Source organism: Heptranchias perlo, chromosome 17 (genome assembly GCF_035084215.1).
Source record: "Heptranchias perlo isolate sHepPer1 chromosome 17, sHepPer1.hap1, whole genome shotgun sequence".
Taxonomy (NCBI): Eukaryota; Metazoa; Chordata; class Chondrichthyes; order Hexanchiformes; family Hexanchidae; genus Heptranchias; species Heptranchias perlo.
The window spans coordinates 15,135,941-15,162,460 of NC_090341.1; the positions used below are offsets into that span (position 1 = coordinate 15,135,941).

At 41.5% G+C, this 26,520-nt stretch overlaps 1 protein-coding gene across 1 annotated transcript in view; it reads right to left on the reverse strand.

Annotated features, from left to right (window-relative positions):
• The window catches only part of arpc4l (actin related protein 2/3 complex, subunit 4, like), a 449,372-nt gene that overhangs the window by 210,300 nt on the left and 212,552 nt on the right, over positions 1 to 26,520 (reverse strand). The gene's annotated exons all lie outside the window — the stretch shown is intronic.

A 26,520-nucleotide genomic window follows, 5' to 3' on the forward strand; every position in this document is an offset into this window, starting at 1 on the left:
TAACCTTGCAGTTTCAATCACCAAAACTGTAATGATAGTCCTCTACTGTGGTCTATGATGCTTCCTTGATGGAGTCCCATTGAGCCTAGAGTGGATTAAAGTCATCACAAATGCATTTTTGAAAAAAAAAATGAGACCAATAACTACCTCAAAATCACTTGTGTGTTTTAATAGGATATACTATGGAGTTGATGGGGTAGTTTAAAAAAATGTGTGGATATATATTTTCAATTTTATTTATGTACACATGCAATGTATGTATATAATTATATCTTTGCATGTGTGCACTTCATTACATCAAATAATTTTCTTCATCAAACATACACCTTCACTTTAGTAGCAGAATAATACATTGTGTTTTACCTAGTATAATTTTCCCGTCCTTTATAAAACAGCATATCCTTTAACTGGCATGGGAAGCGCCATGGGAGATTTTCTAGTATTTTTTATATATATATATATTTTTTTAAAATTTATTTTTGACTTCAAACTATTCGAGGGGCCGATTGGCCTACTCCTGCTCCTATTTCTTATGTTCTTAGTAAACTTAATGATTACATCATAGTCATTAACACTTCATTGAGAATGTGATCAACCATCAGCTGGTTGGTCATAAATTTCCAAAATACCACCCACAGTTCTAAAGTGGCCTAAACTATAGTAATGAGCAACCTTTCTGTGACTGAGCGTGGTGCATTATCCCTCCTTTACCAGCCTTTCTATGTTAAATGGGACTGAATAAATGCAAGATGTTATTGATTTTGTTTCTTTGAGCTTGGAGCAAGCTATCTCTCTGAGTCCTTCACCTAGGGCAGATTTCCCCCCTGAATTTGAGACCTCCTTTAGCTAGGTTCTTTCATGTTTCACTTCCCTGTGGCTTCTTGCCCCTCATAGTCAGGCTGACTGAAATCATTCTGGCTGGCCCACATATCTGTTTTGCATCCTACTATAAGATTTCTGTATCTCGAGGCTTTCTCCAGGTTGACAGCTGGATAGGCAGAACGGCTACAACTGAGCCTCTTTCATTGCAGCTTGGAGCCAAACTAGTCTCATGAGACTAAAGTCGAATGATCCAGGCACTAGGCTGCCTAGTGCCATAATGCTGCCATAGTAACACTCCACCTATGCCATAGAATGTTTAATGTCACTCTCTTTCGTCATCCAGTCAGTGCATATCCTAGTGCTACGGTGGATTTGTTTGTCTCTCCTCAGTAGCCTGCCCCAAGCAATGTGGTTATGCAGCAGTTTTCTACCTTCACTATCTAGTTAATACATGTATTATTTGCAGAGCAGTTAAATTATTCTGTTTTTCTCCCTCCAGAGCTTGGGGTGGTCAGTCAAGCCTTTTGTGTCTCTCCCCACCCACACCCGACTGCATACCCCGCTTGTGAAGTGGTAATTTTTCTCCTCTTCCCACTCACAACCCATAGTTTTGTGTTCCTCACAGTATTCAGTGTGCTTTTAAGTTTAATTAGATCAGTTTTTCATAACCTTTGCATAAATGAAACAGTTCATGTTTTGTCTAAACTGGTTTTAATTTGGATCTAAAGCCCTGAAAGTACATTGATAACAGAAGTCTACCATCTTCCGCTCTCACACACTGAAGTGATTCATCTCATTGCTGCCTACTGCTTTCAATCACTGAACAAACCTCAAGCATCACATCTAAATCCGTCACATATGCCAAGAAAAATGCTTGGAATTCCACTAGTTCAGTAACAATGTGGATTGTTCACAGAATCCATTCTTAGGGTTCTTATCCAACCTGATTTTAAAGCTTTTGTGTGTCCCTTCTCTCCATGCTGATACCAGTTCCCAACGATTTTCTAGATGAAAGCAGTTGGGGGATAATGGGTTAATGTGCTGTCTATGAACGTGGATTAATGGTGACGGTGATGGACAGATTTGGTCCATATTTTAAAGAACTGCCAATAAGTCCCTGAGAAAAGGATGAACAGAAGGTAAACTCAGACTGTACCTCAAAAATCCAAGGGTTTGAGATGAATTGCAAATGAAACTAAATGCGGTGTAAATACTTCTCACTATCCGATGAGAAAAGCTTGTATTCTTGTGACATATCGCACCTTATTCGTCTGAGATGTGTAAAACCAGAACCTTCCAAGCAACACAGCAGTTGTAATGACACTGAATTAAACGATGATTCCTGAACATTCATTGAATACAATCTGGAAAAAAATGGCTTGCAGTGTAGTCATTTCTTCTAGCATTCCACAGTGCCCCAAATCACCTACCCATTACAAGTGTGATTGATGCAGATGTTGAAATGCCATCTGTTGTGCCCTAGAGCTCGTGTTAAAGAGCCTGTGTTTGTGGAAAACTCACGGATATCTGCAATGCATAACATCAAAGATTAGAACGTTGCCTTCTGCCAGAGAGCCTCTTCAGCAGTAAGTGTAGTAGTAGTAAAAATAACTTTGTTTCAACAGCAATAACAGAGCATTGGGGTGTGAGGCTGGGTCAAGCTATTGGGAAGATTGGCACTATTCGTGCTAATCAGTTGTTGAAATGTAATATGGACACTTGCAATGTCGATTCTTGTCGTAACCCCAACTCTTGCATTTTTGTTCAGATTTTTGTGCCTTTTTATTTTAAAGTGCCTCAGACAGGTGTTTTTAAGATAGGCCATGCAAATTGCGAATTGGCTAAGCCCGTCCCCCAGGGGTTCAACAGCTGCCTCCCCAAAGGGGCAACATCACTAAAATTTCAGAGAATCCAAGCCAATTTTAAACAAAAATTAACTAAAATTACAAAATTGTATGCCTAATGGTATAATATGACATGGTCCCATATTAGTTGAACATGAAAAGATTTCCGTTGGCAGAGATTCAAAAAATGAATTTGGGGGTGATCATAGGTTATAATCTGAAAGCTTCTGATCAGTGTGAGGCAGTTATTAATAAGGCTAATTGTGCATTGGGTGCATCTGGAGGCTATTAGACTACAGGTCAGAAGAAATTATATAAATTAACCGTGAGGCCAGACTGGAGTATTATGTACAATTATGTTTATCCTACATCAAAATGGATATAGATGGATTGGAAAAAGGTTCCACGAAAATATATATAATTTAAACAGATTTACAGCAGAATCCTGTTATGCTGATCACTTACATCAATCAAACTTTGTTCCAAAACCAGAACCCATATACTACCACGTTACTGCATTAATTTAGAATGATTAGTTGTAGTGATCACTTCACTGGCAGTTCCCCATGGGAACACCACTTAACAAAATCGGTCATTATAAAAGGATTCCACTGTATTGATCGACAGGGTGATGTATACTTTGGCTTTTTGGGTATTGTACATTGCTCAAACTTTAGTGGCACTAAACAGAAGTTTAGAGAAAACTGAAGACAACAACAATTCTATAGGTTGTCAGCTGACGAACTGCCTTGAGCCAATGATGTAAATTGCCTATGGCTATCACATTCTAAGGAATGCTTTGGATACGTTGAATCTCTGATGGTTCATTTGACATACAGCAAGCAACAGGGCTAGATAGCATTACTTCCCGCCCCAGATAAAGTAAATTGTCTCCTTTGGTTTATCATCGTTTAGCTTCAAAGTTGAACAGCCATTAAATAAAAAAGTAATTTGACCAGACAGCGGAATTCCCGATCATTCCACCTTTAATAACTGAGAGAACGGTTTATTGCAGTAACTTTAGATGTTTTACACAGGAACATAGGGATGTGCAGCACAGGAAAAGACCATTACGACCCACCTGTGGCTGTCTTTTTTTAAATTCTGCCATACTATTTATTGGTCACCTTCAGGCGGTCACAGTTTCAGCGGGTTTGTTTGCCTATAGTCCAGTGTTACTGAGCTGTAGGTCGAGTTTCCATGGTTTAGTTGCAATGAGTAGAATTACAAAAAATCACAAACTATTTGTGCTGCTCTTTCTCCTATTATTTTACTATGCAAATTCAGTTTCGGATTGTTGTATAATTTAAATAGAAACACGTTTTTAATAAAACGCTTTATTAAGAAGTATGTATCCTATCTGTATCCACAACTGTTGTTGGGCGTCCACTCGCTTTGTTCCTTCCTGGACCAGAAGGATTGACGGAATGAAATAGTCTAAAAAAGCGTTTAATAAAGTTGTGTTATTCCGTCTCCACATAATTACTAAATGTAACCTATTCCTTATTGTCCTGCTCAGTCACGCAGCCGCAGACATTTAAGCAGTAGAATTGTTGCTGAGATAAAGAGGAAACGATCCGGAGAAGGTTGACAGGAAAGAGCCGGATTCATTGATCTGGATTTAATAAATAGAACTGTTTCAAGATCCGCTCCCCCCACATTCCCGCCACTACATTAGACACCTTATGTGCAAGATAATTAGTTATTCTTTCAAATTGATTTAACAAAACATTATCTTCGGGGTTGAACTGTTAAAGGAGTACTGTATGAAATGTAAAGAATCTTACAACACCAGGTTATAGTCCAACAATTTTATTTGAAAATCAAAATTTTCAAATAAAATTGTTGGACTATAACCTGGTGTTGTAAGATTCTTTACATTTGTCAACCCCAGTCCATCACCGGCATCTCCACATCATGGCTACTGTATGAAAATGAGAGTTTACTCCTCACAACTCTTACAATGATCGTACTTTTGCTTCTACAGGCTGTCTTGCAGAGCACACTCAATACTCATGATCTAACCCCCCGCCCTTCGTGTCTGGCATTCCTGCCTATTACAGGGCGAGCAACTCGGGTGTGAAGATTGCTGGTTGACGGAGTGATGCCCAAACTATGTGTAGCTGAAATTGACCTCTATTACAACCAGCCGAATGTGTCCCTAACAGATTGGCTGCTGCTATTTCACACCGCACCCATATATGCGTGTTATTTTTTTAAACTCAGATGGTTTTAGTTCTGTTTCAACTACTCCAGGGACAGAAAACCCAGACTTGTGACCAACGAATATATTAGTTTCTTTATCAAAAGCAAAATACTGTGGATGCTGGAAATCTGAAATAAAAACAAAATCCTGGAAAAGCTCAGCATCTCCTGCGCTCACACGGGAAGGTGCCGTGGGGAGGAGAACGGGAGTGATGGAAGAGTGGACCAGGGTGTCGCAGAGGTGTTCAGCAAAGCGATCACCCTTCCCTCCAAGAACCATGATCGGGTCCCCCTTGTCCTCACCTTCCCCCCCCACCAGCCTCCATATTCAACATGTCCTCCACCATTTCCACCACCTCCAGCACAATCCCACCACCAAACACATCATCCCCTCCTCTCCCGTTTCAGCATTCCGAAGAGACCACTCCCTTCGCGACACCCTGGTCCACTCTTCCATCGCCCCCAACACCCGTTCTCCTCCTCACGGCATCTTCCTGTGCGAGCGCAGGAGATGCAACACCTGCCCTTTCACCTCCTCCCTTCCCACTGTCCAGGGCCCCAAACACTCCTTCCAGGTGAAACAGCGGTTTACTCGTACTTCTTTCAGCTTAGTATATATACTGTATCCACTGCACACAATGCAGTCTCCTCTACACTGGGGAGACCAAACGCAGACTGGGCGATCGCTTTGCTGAATACCTCTGCTCTGTCCACAAGCGTGACCCTGACCTGCCGGTTATTTGCCATTTTAATTCCTCATCCCACTCCCACTCTGACCTCTCTGTCTTCAGCCTCTTACACTGTTCCAATGAAGCTCAACGTAAGCTCGAGGAACAACACCTCATCTTTCCATTAGGCACTTTACAACCTTCTAGACTCAACATTGATTTCAATAACTTCAGATCAGAACCACTGTTCCCATTTTTTCGGACGGCAAGTGCTGGTTCTGCTGTTGCCATTCACAGCTACTCTAGACCCATCTTGTGTTTCTTTATTTGTCCCATTACCACCCTCCTTGCCTTGCTCCATCATCCCTTTTGTTCTCTCAGACATACTCACTTACACAAATGCATTGCCAGTCCCCCCCCCCCCACTTTCTCACAAACACAATATAGAAGACAATAGAGAAGTCCATAATTAGCAATCTTGTCATGGTTTTATTGTCTTTTCTGTGGTCGTGTCACTAGAGATGTGAAAAATCAACTGCTCCTAAAGAATTGCTGATGATTTTTTGAAGTTGTGAAAATGGTCCTGACTTGGTGGCACAAGCCACTTTTTCCCTCCAACCTGCCATATCTCCCGTGTGTTCATGTTTTTAGATCTGTGACTCCAAGATAGCCCCCTCTGGTGCGTTTGTGCCTCTCTCTAAGTCTTCTGCCCAAGATCTGCTTCAGTCCACTGCTCCATGGCTCCCGTCTTTTTTTTCCCTTACTGCTGCCGCTTCCTCTCACTCTTGCTGTGGTGGATAGGCTGGACTATCTCCATATTCTTCTTTAAGTGAAACCAGACTAATTGCTTCAATAATGCTCAGGAGTTTGGGTAGCACCACTTCTTTGCACTCCCTACCATCATCTAGCCAGCCATGTTGTAGAATGGCCATGGAGCAGGCACAGGAGAGGATGGTAGGAGCTTTTGAGTTTGGCATCCAAACCTGGCATATCCCCATATTACAACTTCCTTCCCTTTCTTTCATTCCTTCCTTCCCAACCTTAAACTTTATCATATTTAGGCCACTAATGCCAAAGTGACCTATGACTCTATCATAAGTTGAATATTGTCTCTACTTATGTGGGACCCCTTGACCAATTGTTCCACGTAACAATCTGATATTGTGCCCAGGATAATTTTTTTCATTCACAATCAAGGTTAGTTGTTAGACGAGCATGACAGAATAAAGATGCAGGTTCAGTTATCCAGCTGTTCGTATGAGAAAGACCTGATACAAAAAGCCCATATTGTAATATTCTGGCTTGTATTGCTCATCGTTCTCTAAACCACTGCATGTCATACCTTAGTGCAGTTTAATGCTGCAAAAGAGGAATTAATGCCCTAACAGAATGATAGGGCATTAGAACATGTTTTATTATGTACTTAACCTTTGCTATATCTGATCCAAGAGTGCTGAGCACTGACAACCGTCACCTTGATGAATATAAAAAAATCTTGTTTTCCTCTAAAAGGAAGAGGTTACCAAAGCAATGCAACTTACATACTAATTGTAGTGTTTAGGATTCTTAATGTGTGTGTATGTGTGTGTGGTGGAGAGAGGCCCTGCTGTCACAAATCCTCCATTATGAACCAATCTTAATGGCTAAAACTTGAAGAATTTTCAATAACAAAGACTGCTGCCATCATCATAAATGTGCCAGCCGGTTACAATATTGTAAAAGCTCTTTAAATATGAAACATAAAACTAAACAGAGGGAGTGCTTCCTTACTGGAACCAGGTAGGGTGAATTATTAATAAGTAAACATTGTACAGTGTTCAAGTTTGATCATTTTGAAAGACTTTCTGAGGAAGGGATTTTGGCTCTTTTAATTCAAGATTCTTCCCTCTCCTATTTATAGAGAGAAATTGCTGCTGTTCCATTCTGTTAGGTGCAGAACTCTTCATTTCACACACATCCAAGCAATAAAACTGTCAGGACAACCAGAACAAGTAAATTACCAGCAAGTCTTTGCCCTAGGTTCCTTGCACATAGACGGACATGTCTCAATCTGTACTATAATAGATGTAAACTGGGATTCTCCCTCGGGTATGATGTTCTGATTAGGGATGCCTGGTGTCAAATACACTGTCTATAATCTTATAATAACCCCCATTATCCACTCAATTCTGACAACCCAATAACACGCTTTTTACTGACATCATGCCCAAAGGGTTTCACAGAATTGGAACATGCTCCTCTATCCATCTGCCTGTCTGTCTATTGATCTATCTATGTATCCATGTGTCTATATATTTATATGTATCTATCACTCTAGTTTACATTTCTAGTGTTTTATTGAATGTAAACAACAGAGAATGATCATGCTTTGTTGGGAAAGCATAACAAAGGTCTAACTAATTGTTGACTCCCCATGGAAAAATGTTACATGTTACTGAATCTGCTTTTTAAGTGCAGACTAAGTTGTTGAACTACTTTGGGAGAAGTCTGCTTTATTTACTCCTTCACCCTCTTCAATTTTTTTATGTTCATTAAAGTCAAGAATGCCAGCGCTGGGGAATGGAACATTTTCCTATGTCAGGTACCCAGTGTGACCATCCCATCACAGAACACCACTCTCTAAAGCACCAGTGTAAAACTTCAATTTCCCACATCAGCCATCCTTGTGTCCCTTCTAAGGGAAATTGCCAATTTAGTCTCAATTAGGGTTCACACTTACCAGGAACTGGGTTAAAACTGCTCAGACTTGTTTCATATAAAATCTTTACAGGCAGCAGAGAAGGAAAACTTTCAGACTGGGTTTGATTCAAAATCAGGTCCTACGAAGGATAGCGTGCTAACCTGTTGCACCAACCAAAACCCCTTACTCTCCATTTTCTGCTTCATAATTTTCTTCTTTTTCATTGGGTTTACATAAAAAAGATAAATAGGGAATCTGCTTCTAATTAAGTCCAGAACCTTGTTCTCTCCTCACACACACTAGCTAAGGCCTGGAAAATAAATACTTTGAATCAAACTATATTTTTCTTTTTTCTAAAAAAAGAGAGGAAGCACAGTGAGTTTATGAAATATTCCAGCCCAATTTAACTACTGATAAGACATTTATGTTTATCGAGTAGAGAAAGATTTATACATTTCAAAACTGAATGAAATATTTGTTTATTCAGCAGGGTAAGGATCATATACCATGTAACTTTATGGACGACTTGTTTATTTGGCAGGTTGAGGATTATTTATTGGATAACTATGCAGTTTCTGTTTATTTAGCAGGGTGTTACTTATTGTATAACTGTATGGAGTTCTTGATTATCGAGCAGTGCCTGTTTATTCATCAGGTTAACAATTATTCAATGCGCAAATGCGTAAAACTCCTGTTCAGTCAAAATTGCTTCTCACTGCACTTTGTTGCACAGCTATGTGGTATATATAAATTTCTGCTGTGTATTCAGTAGGGAAAGGGCTACACACGGTATAGAGTTATTTTTTATTTATCAGGATCAAGGTTAAATTGTGGATGCAATTCACAAGCTTTATTCCAGTATTTTAATAAAATAATTTTAAAATCTTTGCTGAAACATTTCTGGAAATATTATCAAGGTGAATCACCAGCTCAGAATTATGGTAAATTTTTCTATAGATATTTGTTCGAAGTGGGCAGATGTTGGGGATTACGGCTAATGTTTTATCTCAATAACTTCATTACGTTGTGACTATGAATATCTTTCATCTACCTGCCAACCACCTATGCATCTTTTAGTTGTCCCTTGTTTCTATGTTCTATGCTTCATGCAGAATTCCTCCACAGTGACATCATGAAGTATAGTTGCAGATAATTCTGCACAAATTAAAATTCCCAGGCTACCTATGACCAGCTCTTCTAAAGCATAACACATTGGAAACAAAGGATGCTTGAGAGACACCAGTAAGTATACAGATATTTCCCAAAGAGAAAGACTGGGAAACACTGATTAACATTGAAGGTTATTTGATAGTGTAACTAAAAATATTTTTAATAGTGAGAAATAGATAGAAAGAAGTTTGTGATAACTTGCTTGCAACTGATTTTTTAAATAGGTTGTGGGTTGCTCTTTAACTTGCTGGCTAACAATATGTATTTATATAAAACCTTTAACATAGGAGAGTGCCCCAAGGAACTTCACAGAGGAGGAGAAGGAGTAAACATCCAGCCTTTGTGCAAGAGTTAGGAGTCACAATTGAAAACTTGGTCAAAGGAATGAGATTTGAGAAGGCTTTTAAAGGCAAGGAGGAAGTAGAGAGATGGAGGTGTTTAGGGAGGGAGTATGAGAGTAGGGCCGAGACAGCTGAAAGTTTTGTCACCAATGGTGGTGGGAAGAGAAACTAGACACCATATTCTAGATGCGGTCTGACCAAGGCTTTGTACAGGGAAAGAATAGTACTTTAAGTTTTACATTTAATTGTCCTAGCAGTACATCCTAACACCCTTAAACCCCATAAGGTAGTCAGGAAATTTTGCAACAGAGAAAATAAGTGGTCTTGGTGATGGATGAGATATGTGGTTTGAAGCTCAGCTCTGGGTCAAACAAAATGCCATAGCTGTGTACAGCTTGGTTCATCCTCAGCAAGCAGCCAGGGATGGGAATTGAGTTCGTGCCAAGTGTGAAGAGTTTTTGGCAGGGGGTCAAAAACAATGCTGTTGATCTTTCTGCTATTCAAGTGGAGCAAATTTTGGCTCATGCACAACCCCAGTCTGACAGAACAATGGCAGTCATGGCGTTGAGGGAGATGGTCGAGAGGTAGAGTTGGCTGTCATCAGCGTGCAAATGGAACTGATCCTGTGCTTATAGATGATATCACCAAAGTGCAACATACGTATGATATGAGGAGGGCCCCAAGAACAGATCATTGGGCAAGTGTGGACGAGATTATGTTGGGGGGTGGTGGTTGGAGAAGCCTATTCTGGAGATACACTGATTGTGTTGGGACGGGCAGGGCAGTCCCAAAGAGGAAAGGTGGCCAAGGAGAAAGGTGTGGTTGACCTCATCGAATGCTGAGAAAAGGTCAAGAAGAACATGGATGGATAACTCGCTAAGGTCACAATCACAGAGGATGCACGGTGACTTTGACCAAGGCAGTCTTGGTGCTGGGTGCAGGGCAAATATAGGACTGAAGGGTTCTGAACATGGGAGAGCATGGAGCTAGGAGGAAACACCACTTTCAGAGATAAGGGAAGTTAGCCATAAAGGAAGTAGTTGGAGGGGGCAGACAGGTCAATGGTGGGATTTTTGAAGAGGGGTATGATGGCAGTTTTGAAAAGCAGAGGGGCAGTGTCTTAGCAAAGAGACCCATTCCTTAAAACCTAAGGAATATTAAGGTGCGTTCCATATACTCTGCTGTCTGTATCCTATCCTCACCTATCAGCCCTGTGCTCGCTGACCTACTCAGGCTCCCGGACCACAATACCTCAAATTTAAAATTCTCATCCTTGTGTTTAAATCCCTTCATGGCCTCAGCCTCCCTATCTCAGTAACCTTCTCTAGCCCTACAGCCCTCTGGGAAATCAGCATTCCTCCAACTCTGACCTCTTGTGTATTCCCCACTCCTTTTGCCCCACCATTGGTGGCCATGCCTTCAGCCATACAGACCCTAAGCTCTAGAATTCCCTCCCTAAATCTCTCCACATTTCCACCTCCGTCGCATCCTATTGTTAAAATTGGATAGCCTTGCGGTGAAGGATAGCATACTAGTGCCTGGTCTTTAGTTGCTTCCAAGCCTTTATTCACAGAGATCCCCCTTACACACACATACCACACTTTAGCTGAGCTCTCCTATAAAAAGGATACAAGAGAGTCCATAATTGATACCCACCACCTGAATACAATTAACACTAATTGATATAAATCATACAATTAACACCTATACAATCCTTCTTAAAACCCACCTCTTTAACCAAGCTTGTAGTCACCCTCTTAATATCTCATTTGTTGGTTTGGTATCCATTTTTGTCTTATTACGCTTCTATGGAGCACCTTGGGATGTTTTTCTACGTTAAAGGCGCAATAGAAATGCAAGTTGTGTAAGTGACATCAAGGTGGAGATCATACACATTATAAGTGGCACTCAGGTGTAAGTTATGTTATAACTGACATACTCAGATTTTTATTTTTGTACAAAACCAATAAGAGATATTGTTGGTGTAGAAGAGATTTTTTTCTTGCTTACTTTATATTTTAATCCCAGAATTGCAGTTAGTAAGAGACTTAACTGAGATTGTAAATTGTTATGTATTAAAAACTGTGGAATGTGGAGTTCAGAGATTATCACCAGTTGAAAAGAAGAATTGGCCCTGAGGGACATTCCTGATAAGAATTTAGAGAGAAATAAATACTACTCTGCAGCCTCTTCAAAGGATTCATCTCAGGGCAAGAAGTGTCTTGCATTGGAGGATGAAGTTTTATCAACAGAGGCAACAGGGCGTCAGACAGTCTTGACATTTACGAGGAAACTACATCTGTTCCTAACAGGGTTTGAAGGATGTAGGTGCTGCTGAATTTGATGTAAGTGCTAGATTTTAACACCTGTTATAAAGTTATGTGTAAATCTGTCACATATTGAAATTATTGGCTAGCCATTTTATTAAAGTAACTGAAGCATTGGAAAATGATTTACATAATATTCTATTTGGGGGGGATAAAAGAATATTCTGCAGTATTGCACCTTCACCTCTGTGGGTCTGTAGCACTGATTTAATATTTTTCCTGAATGACACCTTCCCATTCTAGAACTTAGATAACAAATCATACCAGACATAGGAGTACTTCTTGGGAAATTGCCAAGAATCATTAGTAAACTGAGTTTGTCTCCATCTGGTTCAAAGTTGGTATGGGCCCACCATGCCTATTTGGCCTGCAGTGTGCTTACAAATATGGATCCAGATCTTTGTTGATCATATATGTGATGTTACAGTATGGGTTATATTATAGAAGTAGCTACAGACTCAGTGCAACTAATGGGCATGAGCACAGCTTACATAATTGGTATTTTTTTTTATTCGTTCATGGGATGTGGGCGTCGCTGGCGAGGCCAGCATTTATTGCCCATCCCTGATTGCCCTTGAGAAGGTGGCGGTGAGCTGCCTTTCTTGAACCGCTGCAGTCCATGTGGTGAAGGTTCTCCCACAGTGCTGTTAGGAAGGGAGTTCCAGGATTTTGACCCAGCGACGATGAAGGAACGGCGATATATTTCCAAGTTGGGATGGTATGTGACTTGGAGGGGAACGTGCAGGTGGTGTTGTTCCCATGTGACTGCTGCCCTTGTCCTTTTAGGCGGTAGAGGTCGCGAGTTTGGGAGATGCTGTCAAAGAAGCCTTGGCGAGTTGCTCAGTGCATCCTGTGAATGGTACACACTGCAGCCATGGTGCGCCGGTAGTGAAGGGAATGAATGTTTAGGGTGGTGGATGGGGTGCCAATCAGGCGGGCTGCTTGATTGGCACCCCATCCACCACCCTGGATGGTGTCGAGCTTCTTGAGTGTTATTGGAGCTGCACTCATCCAGGCAAGTGGAAAGTATTCCATCACACTCCTGACTTGTGCCTTGTAGATGGTGGAAAGGCTTTGGGGAGTCAGGAGGTGAGTCACTTGCCGCAGAATACCCAGCCTCTGACCTCGTCTTGTAGCCACAGTATTTATGTGGCTGGTCCAGTTAAGTTTCTGGTCAATGGTAATCCCCAGGATGTTGATGGTGGGGGATTCGGTGATGGTAATGCTGTTGAATGTCAAGGGGAGGTGGTTAGACTCTCTCTTGTTGGAGATGGTAATTGCCTGGCACTTGTCTGGCGTGAATGTTACTTGCCACTCATCAGCCCAAACCTGGATGTTGTCCAGGTCTTGCTGCATGCGGGCACAGACTGCTTCATTATCTGAGGGGTTGTGAATGGAACTGAACACTGTGCAATCATCAGCGAACATCCCCATTTCTGACCTTATGATGGAGGGAAGGTCATTAATGAAGTAGCTGAAGATGGTTGGGCCTAGGACACTGCCCTGAGGAACTCCTGCAGCAATGTCCTGGGACTGAGATGATTGGCCTCCAACAACCACTACCATCTTCTTTTGTGCTAGGTATGACTCCAGCCAATGAAGAGTTTTCCCCCTGATTCCCATTGATTTCAATTTTACTGGGGCTCCTTGGTGTCACACTCGGTCAAATGCTGCATTGATGTCAAGGGCAGTCACTCTCACCTCACCTCTGGAATTCAGCTCTTTTGTCCATGTTTGGACCTAGGCTGTAATGAGGTCTCGAGTCGAGTGGTCCTGGCGGAACCCAAACTGAGCATCGGTGAGCAGGTTATTGGTGAGTAAGTGCCACTTGATAGCACTGTCGACGTCACCTTCCATCACTTTGCTGATGATTGAGAGTAGGCTGATGGGGCGGTAATTGGCCGGATTGGATTTGTCCTGCTTTTTGTGGACAGGACATACCTGGGCAATATTCCACATTGTCAAGTAGATGCCAGTGTCGTAGCTGTACTACAACACTGGCATCTACCTACAATTTGGCTAGAGGCGCAGTTAGTTCTGGAGCACAAGTATTCAGCACTACAGCCGGGATGTTGTAGGGGCCCATAGCCTTTGCTGTATCCAGTGCATTCAGCCGTTTCTTGATATCACGTGGAGTGAATCGAATTGGCTGAAGACTGGCTTCTGTAATGGTGGGGATAGGGGGAGGAGGCCGAGATGGATCATCCACTCGGCACTTCTGGCTGAAGATGGTTGCAAACGCTTCAGCCTTGTCTTTTGCACTCACGTGCTGGACTCTGCCATCATTGAGGATGGGGATGTTTATAGAGCCTCCTCCTCCCATTAGTTGTTTAATTGTCCACCACCATTCACGACTGGATGTGGCAGGACTGCAGAGCTTTGATCTAATCCGTTGGTTGTGGAATCACTTAGCTCTGTCTATAGCATGTTGCTTCCGCTGTTTAGCATGCATGTAGTCCTGAGTTGTAGCTTCACCAGGTTGGCACCTCATTTTTATGTACACCTGGTGCTGCTCCTGGCATGCTCTTCTACACTCCTCATTGAACGAGGGTTGATCTCCTGGCTTGTTGGTAATGGTAGAGTGAGGAATATACCGGGCCATGAGGTTACAGATTGTGCTGGAATACAATTCTGCTGCTGCTGATGGCCCACAGTGCCTCATGGATGCCCAGTTTTGAGCTGCTAGATCTGTTCTGAATCTATCCCATTTAGCACAGTGGTAGTGCCACACAACACGTTGGATGGTGTCCTCAGTGCGAAGACGGGACTTCGTCTCCACGAGGACTGTGCGGTGGTCACTCCTACCAATACTATCTTGGACAGATGCATCTGCGACAGGTAGATTGGTGAGGACGAGGTCAAGTAGGTTTTTCCCTCGTGTTGGTTCATCCACCACCTGCCGCAGGCCCAGTCTAGCAGCTATGTCCTTCAGGACTCAGCCAGCTTGGTCAGTAGTGGTGCTACCAAACCACTCTTGGTGATGGACATTGAAATCCCCCACCCAGAGTACATTCTGTGCCCTTGCTACCCTCAGTGCTCCCTCCAAGTGGTGCTCATCATGGAGGAGGACTGATTCATCAGCTGATGGAGGACGGTAGGTGGTAATCAGCAGGAGGTTTCCTTGCCCATGTTTGACCTGATGCCATGAGATTTCATGGGGACCGGAGTCAATGTTGAGGACTCCCAGGGCCACTCCCTCCTGACTGTATATCACTGTACCGCCACCTCTGATGGGTCTGTCCTGCCAGTGGGACAGGACATACCCAGGGATGGTGATGGAAGAGTCTGGGATGTTGGCTGAAAAGTATGATTCCGTGAGTATGGCTATGTCAGGCTGTTCCTTGACTACTCTGGGGGACAGCTCTCCCAATTTTGGCACAAGTCCCCAGATGCTCGTGAGGAGGACTTTGCAGGGTCGACTGGGCTTGGTTTGACAACTGGTCGACTGGGTATTGGTCTGTTGTACTCCTAGTATGAAAATGGGGCACTGAGATGACTGGAGAGTGTGGGCCTGAAGGATACCTTTAGGCTATGTCCTCAGTGGGGCTAGTAGTTGTAAGCCACTGCCGATATAGGTCTACTGAATGCCTGTTGAGGGTATTAATCAGCATAGCCAGTGAATATTGGTCCACAGCATGATTAGCAAGTGTCTGCCTTTGACAAACCCATTAGGTATTGGTGTGCAGAGCACTTATTGGGCATGGGCTTCACATATCTAGTGCATATGGGTCCATCAAATATTTTTATGTCACATACCTGGGGTGAGTGATTAATTAATTAATTAATTAAAATTGGGGTCAACAGTTGGGAGTTCATGGCTCTTGCACTAGAGCTAGTAGATCATCCAGACTATTGTTAGGAATGTGAATTTTGTAATATTACAGACAAAGGCTGCAGTCCTGTGCCCGAATGCGAAGAATGAATTCACACGCAGTCGAACACTTGAATGTTTATTAAGGGTTAAACTAACCTGTGACATACTCATGGCCAACACCAACATCTCATTGATCGTGGAAGTTACACACATTACAGCTCAACCCCCTAGATGTTTTCCTTCTTTATCTCCCAACTCCATATTACAATTGTCTTGCTTTTAAGCTTAGCTAAAAGGCCATTACATCACCTCCTCCATGACCTTCACTCTTGGTTTTATAGTAGGTATTATTAGCTCAACATACCAAGACTTAAAAAGGCTCGATAGCATGATTTCAGGACATAACATAAAGAATGTTATCTATTTACTTGTACAGAAAAAAATAAACATATAAGATGTATCCATGAGATTAGAACAATGACGACAGTTACAGCCTAACAGATTTGTTGACATTTTACAGATGTTGCCTGTTCCAGCAAATCTCTGAAGAAGCTGCCTTTTACCCACAAAATGGAGTCTTTAATTCAAAGATTTAACAGCAGAACTTAATGTAAATGAATTATTTTCATAAAATGATTTCTTAACTATTTTTCAATCTTAATCTCTAACACTATGGAGAAGTAATAAGAGTGAATAGGGTTTAAGTTCTGCTTAGGATTGGGTTGCAAAGGATCCCAGCTATTAGACCACTATAAGAACTGACAGTATTGGGGTAGATTTTTTGGCAGCCTTCAATTTTTCACTTCCACATTCTTTTTGCTGTCTTCGATTTCTGCCCTTCACTGATACTTAACACCTTTAAATAAACTCTTCTCTACATGCCATAGGCCAGTCAGTCTAACTTCGATGGTGGACAAATTATTGGAATCAATTCTGAGGGACAGCATAAATCATCTTTTAGAAAGGCACGGGTTAATCGAGGACAGTCAGCATGGATTTGTTAAGGGAAGCTCGTGTCTGACTAACTTGATTGAATTTTTTGAGGAGGCAACAAGGAGGGTCGATGAGGGTAGTGTGTTTGATGTAGTCTACATGAACTTTAGCAAGGCTTTTGACAAGGCCCCGCATGGCAGACTGGTCAAAAAAGTAAAAGCCCATGGGATCCAAGGGAAAGTGGCAAGTTGGATCCAAAATTGGCTCGGTGGCAGGAAGCAAAGGGTAATGGTTGACGGGTGCTTTTGCGACTGGAAGGCTGTTTCGAGTGGGGTCTCGCAAGGCTCAGTACTAGGTCTCTTGCTTTTTGATGTATATATTAATGATTTGGACTCGAATGTGGGGGCTTGATCAAGAAGTTTGCAGATGACACAAAAATTGATAGTGAGGAGGACTGCAAGAAGATATCAATGGACTGGTCAGGTGGGCAGAAAAGTGGCAAATGGAATTCAATCCAGAGAAGTGTGAGGTAATGCATTTGGGGAGGGCAAACAAGGCAAGGGAGTACACAATAAATGGGAGGATACTGAGAGATGTAGAGGAAGAGAGAGACCTTGAAGTGCATGTCCACAAATCCCTGAAGTTAGCAGGACAGGTAGTTAAGGTGGTTAAAAAGGCATACAGGGTACTTTCCTTTATTAGCCGAGGCATAGAATATAAGAGCAGGGAGGTTATGCTAGAACTGTATAAAACATTGATTAGGCCACATCTTGAGTACTGCATACAGTTCTGGTCACCACATTACAAGAAGGACGTGATTGCACTAGAGAGGGTACAGAGGAGATTTACGAGGATGTTGCCAGGGTTGGAGAATTTTAGCTATGAGAAAAGATTGGATTGACTGGAGTTGCTTTCTTTGGAACAAAGGAGGCTGAAGGGAGATTTAATTGAGATATATAAAATTATGACTGGACTCGATAGGGAGCACAGATTTAAAGTAATTGGTAGAAGGATTAGAGGGGAGCTGAAGAGAAATTTTTTCACTCAGAGGTTGGTGGGGGTCTGGAACTCACTGCCTGAAAGGGTGGTAGAGGCAGAAACCCTCAACTCATTTAAAAAGTACTTGGATGAGCACTCGAAGTGCCGTAACCCACAGGGCTATGGACCAAGTGCTAGAAAGTGGGATTAAGCTAGATAGCTCTTTTTCGGCCGGCACCGACACGATGGACTGAACGGCCTCCTTCTGTGCCGTATCTTTCTATAATTCTATGATTCTATGCAGCCATTTACCTTTAACTGCCCACATCTGTTTAAATGGCTGCTGCTGCCCTTTACATAGCTGTACCAGCTGTACCTCCCACTAGTGCGAGTTCCCAGCAGTGTGTGCATTCCATGCCAGGAGCTCAACATAAGTGTGTAATTAAAGTCAGCCTTGGAAGATCCAATGGTTTTTGCTGTGTGCTATCCATGTAGCACAGCGAAGAAACACTGACCTCAAAGTCTAATTCTGATTAATAGCTTTTCTTATTTTCTTCTGCATTTCTTCAAAAGGGTCATTTTTCCTATAAGATACAGCAATTGTTATACACATGGAAACACTGTGGGAGTGTTTAATTTTTGTCCTGATGTATATAAATGGTTAAAATTCTTTTTTCCGAAATCTCAGCTGAACCTGAATAATAGTCCATAGGGGCTCCCTGCCAATGGATGGATTGCAAACATAGCATAGTGCAGTCTAGGAGACAATGTTGTTATAACAGACGAAGCAAGTTAGGTAACATATCTACTGCTGGTTCTTATTTATGTCACGTCTTTTTCTTCAAATATGCGAGGCCTACTCATAATATGGAGTACATGCTTAGCATGCATTCTCATACTTCAACAAGTAATGTTAGCTTAAGACTCTGGCAAACTAACTCAAATACATGTGTAACGTGGGTTTATGCCTTCTTGTGTTCTTAGTCTGTTGGGAACTGAATTTATGAGGCCTAGCACCCCTCCACTATTATTTAGTGTGGGCTTGGGTCCAAGTGCATTATACATAATGTAATTCAGACACGGGCATCTGGAGTCCAGATTCTTTACATATTGTGGGCATTGTAGCATTTTCCACCCTCAATAACATCTGCGTAAAGATATAAGTGAAAAAAATGACAATGGAGAAAATGATGGGACTTAAGATTGACAAACCTCCAGGACCTGATGGTTTCCACCCTCAAGTAGTAAAAGAAATAAGGGAGGAAATTGCAGATGAGTCAGTCATAATTTTCCAAAACTCTCTAGATTCAGATATTGTGGCTATGAATTGGGATATTGCAATGGTCACTCCACTATTTATGAAGGGGGAGGGAGAAACTAGGTAACTACAGACTTGTCAGTTTAACATCAGTTGTGGGGAAGTTACTGGAATCTATCATAAGGGATTAGAGCGACTGAGCACTTGATTAAGCATGAGTTGATCAAAGAGTCAGCATGGATTTGTAATGGATAGGTCTTGTCTGACTAATCTAGTTGAATTTTGTGAGGAGGTCACTAGCATGGTGGATAGGGGAGTGTCTATGGATGTTGTCTATATGGATTTTTAGAAGGCATTTGATAAATTCCACACAAGAGATTATTAGCAAAAATGAAAGCATACAGATTGAAGGTAACCTTGTGACATGGGCTGGTAATTGATTGGGAGGTAGGAGACAGAGAGTGGGGATAAAGGGAACTTTCTCTGATTGACATGATGTGACAAGTGTTGTTTCCCAGGGACCTTTACTGGGGCCTCAGCTTTTCACCTTATATATTAATGACTTGGATGAAGGAATAGAGAGTTATATATCCAAGTATGCAGAATACACAAAGTTAGGCGGTGCAGTAAGATTGGAACAGGAAGTTACAAAGGGATATAGATTAAAACTATGGCAAATGAAGTTCATTGTGGGTAAGTATGAAGTCATCCATTTTCAATCTGAGAAAAGCAAATCAGAATATTTTCTTAATGGGTAGAGACTAGGAGCTGTGGAAGATCAAAGGTGCCCAGATAAATCATTAAAAGCTAGTGCACAAGTACAAAAAGCAATCAAAAAGGCAAATGGAATGCTGGCCTTTATCTCAATGGGATTGAAATACAAAGGGGAGTAAGTGATGCATCAGTTGTACAGGCTCCATCTGGAGTACTCTGTTCAGTTTTGGGCACCGAACCTCAGAAAGGATATATTGGCCTTGGAGGGGCCACAGCACAGATTCACCATAATTATAGAGTTAAAAGGTTAAATTATGAGGACAGGTTGCATAAAGCGGTTTGTATTCCCTTGAGTTTAGAAGGTTGAGGGGTGATCTAATCTAAAATGATAAAGGGATTCAATAGGATAGATACAGCAAAACCATTTCCTCTGGTGGGGAATCCGGAACAAGGGGGCATAATAAAATTAGAGCTAGGCTGTTCAGGAGTAAAATCAGGAAGCACTTTTTTACACAAAGGGTAGTGGAAATCTGGAACTCTCTATCCCAAATGGCTGAGGATACTGAGCCTTAAACATTTCAATTGACTGTGATCAATAGATTTTTTGTTAGGTAAGAATGTCAAGAGATGGAGAAAAGGCAGGTAAATGCAATTGAGTTACATATCAGTCATGATCTAATAGAATGGTGGATCAAGCTCAAAAAGCTGAAAGACTTCATCCTGTTCCTATGTTTCTATATTTGCCCCATGATATCTTTCAGCGTTGACCCATATATCTTGTCCTAGGTTTTACTCAAATGAATACCTAATAAGGTCAAATGGTTAACATAGGAGGACATGAAGTGAGGTGTGATCCTATTTTAACTCTTTATCAATCCAAGTAAAATTGGTATAAAGTAGGACTTTCTGATATTAACAAACTGATTCTATCTGCTAAGACTGAATCTCAATCATTGCTTGGCTGTTATAATGGCTTTGAAGAGCAAATATTTGGCCTCAAGTGGTTGGTGATATCAGTGTAAGGATTACCTACATGGGACATCAACAACTGAGAGAACATTTCAGGAGTTGTTCTGGATTCACTTCAGTTTGACTTCAGTTTCTCCTGCCCTGTAATCTCTTTATTGCTATGAATTTGAGGAATTAATATGCCTCCAGAATCAGACATGTAGTTGTTACAGGGCAGGATTTAAAACACCATTTCCCCTTCAACAACTCTACCAGATTCCCCACAAGCCAACTTTGGCTCTCATGATCTGGGAGTGTATATGTTAGGTTGCATATGCCAGAGTTAACAATTACCCTATTTTTCAGTAACATCTCAGTGGTTTTGCTGGGATCACGTTCAATACTGTCCTTCAGTGCTGACCCTGCTGGAGCTTGTGGGGTCAGTGGGAGGACACTTAACTTGAATGGATCAGGCAGGTGCAAGCACCACATAGGGCACATCTCTGGTACTAGCCTACCCATGTGGACCGGAAACTCTGAGCAAGGGGACTGACTTACAAAAGTGTTTAAAATATTTCCAGGTCTTCAGGAGTCCAGGCCACTTGCTTGGCCTGGATGCCACTGGTGGACACCACATTCACCTTAATGGAGGCTGGTATGCCTCCACTCGCTTGGCATATCGGCCTCCATTGATACACCAAGTCCCACTAGATCCTAAGGAGTGGAAACACGCAGAATATGGATGAAGGAATAGAAATCCGTACATCTAAATTTGCTGATGATACTAAGTTAGGTGGCACAGTAAGTAGTGTAGATGGGAGCAGAAAGTTGCAAAGGGACATTGATAGATTAAGTGAGTGGGCAAACTGGCAGATGGAGTTCAATGTGGGCAAGTGTGAGGTCATCTACTTTGGACCGAGGAAAGATAGATCAGAGTATTTTCTAAATGGCGAGAAGCTAGGAACTGTGGAGGAGCAGAGAGATTTAGGGGTCCAAGTACAGAAATCACTAAAAGCTAGTGGACAGGTACAAAAATAATTTAAAAGGCTAATGGAATGTTGGCCTTTATCTCAAGAGGGCCGGAATACAAAGGGGTAGAAGTTATGTTACAGCTGGACAGAGCTCTGGTTAGACCCCATCTGGAGTACTGCATTCAGTTCTGGGCACTACACCTCAGGAAGGATATATTGGCCTTGGAGGGGATGCAGCACAGATTCACCAGAATGACACCAGGGCTAAAAGAGTTAATTTATGAGGACAGGTTGCATAGACTAGGCTTGTATTCCCTTGAATATAGAAGATTAAGGGGTGATCTAATTGAAGTGTTTAAGATGATTATAGGATTTGATAGGTAGATAGAGAGAAACTATTTCCTCTGGTCGGAGAGTCCAAAACAAGGGGGCATAACCTTAAAATTAGAACTAGGCCATTCAGGGGTGATATCAAAAAGCAGTTCTTCACACAAAGGATAGTGGAAATCTGGAATTCTCTCCCCCAAAAAGCTGGTGAGGCTAAGTCACTTGAAAATTTGAAAACTGAGATTGATAGATTTTTGTTAGGCAATGGTATTAAGGGTTATGGAACCAAGGCGGGTAGATGGAATTAAGATACAGATTAGCCACGATCTAATTGAATGGTGGAAGAGACTCAAGGGGCTGAATGGCCGACTCCTGTTTCTATGTTCCTATATTTCTATGCTATGACAGTCTTCGGTAGTCTTTCAGATGATGCTCTACAACAGCCCATGCACCAAAACCTAAGATTCTTGGATTCTTCAAAATCTTTCTGTGATGCTGTTCAGAACAACATTTCTAGCTTACCAAGCCAAATTTCCTTTGAAGATGAGACTGTCAATCAATCGCGATCAAAACAGCAATATTACTTTGACACATGACAAAACCATTATTCTCAAGTATTAAAATACAATATTGCAAGGACTAAGTGTTTCATTTTAAAATACAACGGCGGTAGTCACCTACTATAAAGTTCTGAGGGGTAGCTTAGAGGAATCTGAATGTTTGCTCAGGTGCTCACATCTAGCAATTTTCATTTTGCATTTTAAGTACACTGTCCAGGACAACTCCCAGATCAAAGAAAGACTTTATCATAACTAATCCCTAAGAAAAAAGAATCTTCCCATATTCTCACGGAAGGGCTGAGCTAATTTTATCATAGATCGCGGGGGGAAGGAATGTGACAACTTATTATAGATCACCATTACCGATTACACAGGGGCTGTACGAGACAGGCAGAATCAGGTTTTATTTAGAAAATTCTGCGGTGGACCATAGAAGTTGTCACGTTTTGACACTTTGGCATGTAATTTACTTTTAAACTATACGATGAAATATTCTGAATTGGTATCTTACTTTGATAATAAAATTAGTAAATTGCTAAGGTAAATTGCTAATGTTTTTGCTGAGTCCATAAGAAATGCAATTTTATACTTTGGAAAAAGCAAAAAAAAACTTTCTTGGTTTATCGTACAGCGAGTCAGAAAAAGGCAGTATCACAGTGTGAGATTCTGCCTCTTTAATGTGGCCACTTTGGCATTGTTTCCTTTGTTTAAAATGAGAGGAATTTGCTGCACTTATTCTTGTTCTAAGCTGCAGATGTGTCAGGAAATGAGCAGCGAACGGTTCCGTTTAATTAGAGAGGAATCTGCAGTCCTGTCATTAATAGAGCCCAGCAGATCAAACAACGGCTAGCATGGTCAGTCACATCAAACAGCAAGCTATGTAATCTGGACTGGCTGTTGAATAGAAGCGAAAAAAACCCCAAAAACAGAAAGAAAGGCGCGCGTGGAGAAACCAAAATATTGTGTACTTGTCTAACATTAAATCGGATACCCCTTCTATCCTGCACTAACATCTTGGTTCAATGGGCTGAGGTCGGGAATCCTTTTACTCATGTCCTGGCTTATGGGTTGACATTTCTTGGGGCAGAAGTCCACATCACAAAGCCTGTGGGCTGACTCTGGCCCGTTGGATTAGGTGGCCTACAATGCAGTTTTGTGCTGGTTTTAAATTTAAAAAATAGTATTTGTTCCCTAGGATCTCTGCAACATGCTTTAAAATTATCAGTGTGAATTATTGTTTTCCTTCAGTGGCAGAATAATTAATTGTGTTTATGTGCATGTGTATATCTGAGGAAGGTATATATGTGTACACATTCGTTTTATTTTTGTGCATTCTGAATGTATACATTCCTAAATGTATACATTACAGTAAGCATATGACTGATCATGGCACCATGTTGTAATAGAACCATCACAGCTACACTCCAATCATCCTGCTGTTGAATTCCTCTGGAATTCCAGTTTTAAAATCATGAAACAATAAGACCCAAATGGGTCACTCTGTTGTATAGGTCCATTTACAGGTCTATTTAAATGATCGTACTGTTCATTTTCCATTATCATTACACAGAATTGCATAGAAATTACAGCACTGAAACAGGCCACTCGGCCCAACTGGTCTATGCCGGCGTTTATCCTCCACACGAGCCTCCTCCCACCCTACTTCATCTAACCCTATCAGCATATCCTTCTATTCCTTTCTCCCTCATGTGTTTATCTAGCTTCCCCTTAAATGCATCTATGCTATTCGTTGTGGTAGCAAGTTCCACATCCACATTAGAATCCTGCTCCTTGTCATTCTATCCTCTGAGGGAATTAGTAGCTTAGTGTTTATGGAATTGGACTAGTAACTCAGAGTTTTGTGAGTTCAAATCCCACCACTGCAAAACTGAATTCAATAAATCTAGTGATTTGTGGGCCAGCACCAGTTGTGAAAACCCAATTGGGTTCAGAAATGACCTTTAGGGAAGGGAACTCACTGCCCTATGTGTGATTCTTGATGCCCTCAGGGCAACTAGAGATGGGCAATCCCAAGCACAAATTTTAAAAAAACACACTGCCATGATGACAAATAATGGGTTATTACCCAAGTATACCATGTAATCATCTGAGGGAAGCTCCTTATCACTGCATAAATGAAATCAGGTGCTTGTATACCAATTTCAGAGTTATTTTTATTATAATAAAGGAGATGGTGCCATGCATTTAATCTCCATTCATTGAGGTCAGGGGGTCAAGTATGATTGGGAGAGTCATTTAAACATGGGGACCTAACACCAGAGATTGAAAAACAATCCTAATTCCTTCATTGGATCAGGAATACCTGGGACATCATTGTTTATGAAACCCTCAGAGCTCCAACCCTATTGTTCTTGAACTGTGCTATTTTATATTTATACCAACAATGGATCTCATTGCTTTGGTGTTTACATTGGATTATAAATGGAAGGTTGAAGAAATCTTTCATTGTATTTATTTTGACATTATATCTATCGGCATAGCTGCAAAGAGGGATAAGGAAACAAACTGTCATCTTTAAGCCGTAAAATTGTTTTGTAATTGAATAACGCCTCCACTAAATGCACGTCTCAGAGAACGTGATTTAGAGCCTGTGGTTTTGATGAGGATTTTGTGCTATGTTTAATTTGTTCTTAATGTGGTAAGGGCAAGATGTCTGGGATCTGGTTCAGGATTTGAACTGGTTTATTTTGGCTCAAGATTAACTCTCAGACTTTCTACAGCACTTGGAGAAAAAGCAGAGCTGGAATTCAATGTCTCTCACTAGTCCTCTGGGGTCTGTGGTATGAATTACTGCAGCATTTGGTAACATAGGAGAGATGGTCAATTCACTGAATTATATAGTGAATATGAGTGAGAGAAACAGTAATCCTACATGTGTGGTCCCAACAACCATAACGTGGGAAAGATTTTCAACTTGGACTGTAGCTCTTACAATTAAATCTTGAATTTATATAGAAATTTAAAATTTTGTCAGAGAAGTACATTTGGGTAAAAGAACATAAGAAATAGGAGCAGGTGAAGGCCATACGGCCCCTCGAGCCTGCTCCACCATTTAATCAGATCTTGGCTGATCTTCGACCTCAACTCCATTTTCCCGCCCTATCCCCATATCCCTTGATTCCCTTAGTGTCCGAAAATCTATCAATCTCAGTTTTGAATCTACTCAACGACTGAGCATCCACAGTCCTCTGGGGCAGAGAACGCCAAAGATTCACAACCCTCTGAGTGAAGAAATTTCTCCTCATCTCTGTCCTAAATGGCTGACACCTTATCTTGAGACTATGACCCCTAGTTCTAGACTCTCCAGCCAGGGGAAACAGCCTCTCAGGATCTACCCTGTCAAGCCCTCTAAGTATTTTATACGTTGCAATGAGATCACCTTTCATTCTTCTAAACTCCAGAGAATATAGGCCCATTCGACTCAATCTCTCCTCATTGGACAACCCTCCCATCCCAGGAATCAATCTAGTGAACCTTCGTTGGACCCCCTCTAAGACAAGTACGTCCTGCCTTGGGTAAGGAGACCAAAACTGTACACAGTACTCCAGGTGTTGTCTCACCTGAGCCCTCTATAATTGCAGCAAGACTTCCTTACTCTTATACTCCAACAACCTTGCAATAAAGGCTAACGTACCATTTGCCTTCCTAATTGCTTGCTGTACCTGCATGCTAACTTTCTATGATTCGTGTACAAGGACACCCAAATCCCTCTGAATACCAACATTTCTTTGTCTCTCACCTTTTTTAAATGTTCTGCTTTTCTATTCTTCCTACCAAAGTGGATAATTTCACATTTCCCCACATTATACTCCATCTGCCACTTTCTCACCCACTCACTTAACCTGTCTATATCCCTTTGCACCCTCTTTGCATTCTCCTCACAGCTTACTTTCCCACCAAGCAAACTTGGATACATTATACTCGGTCTCTTCATATAAG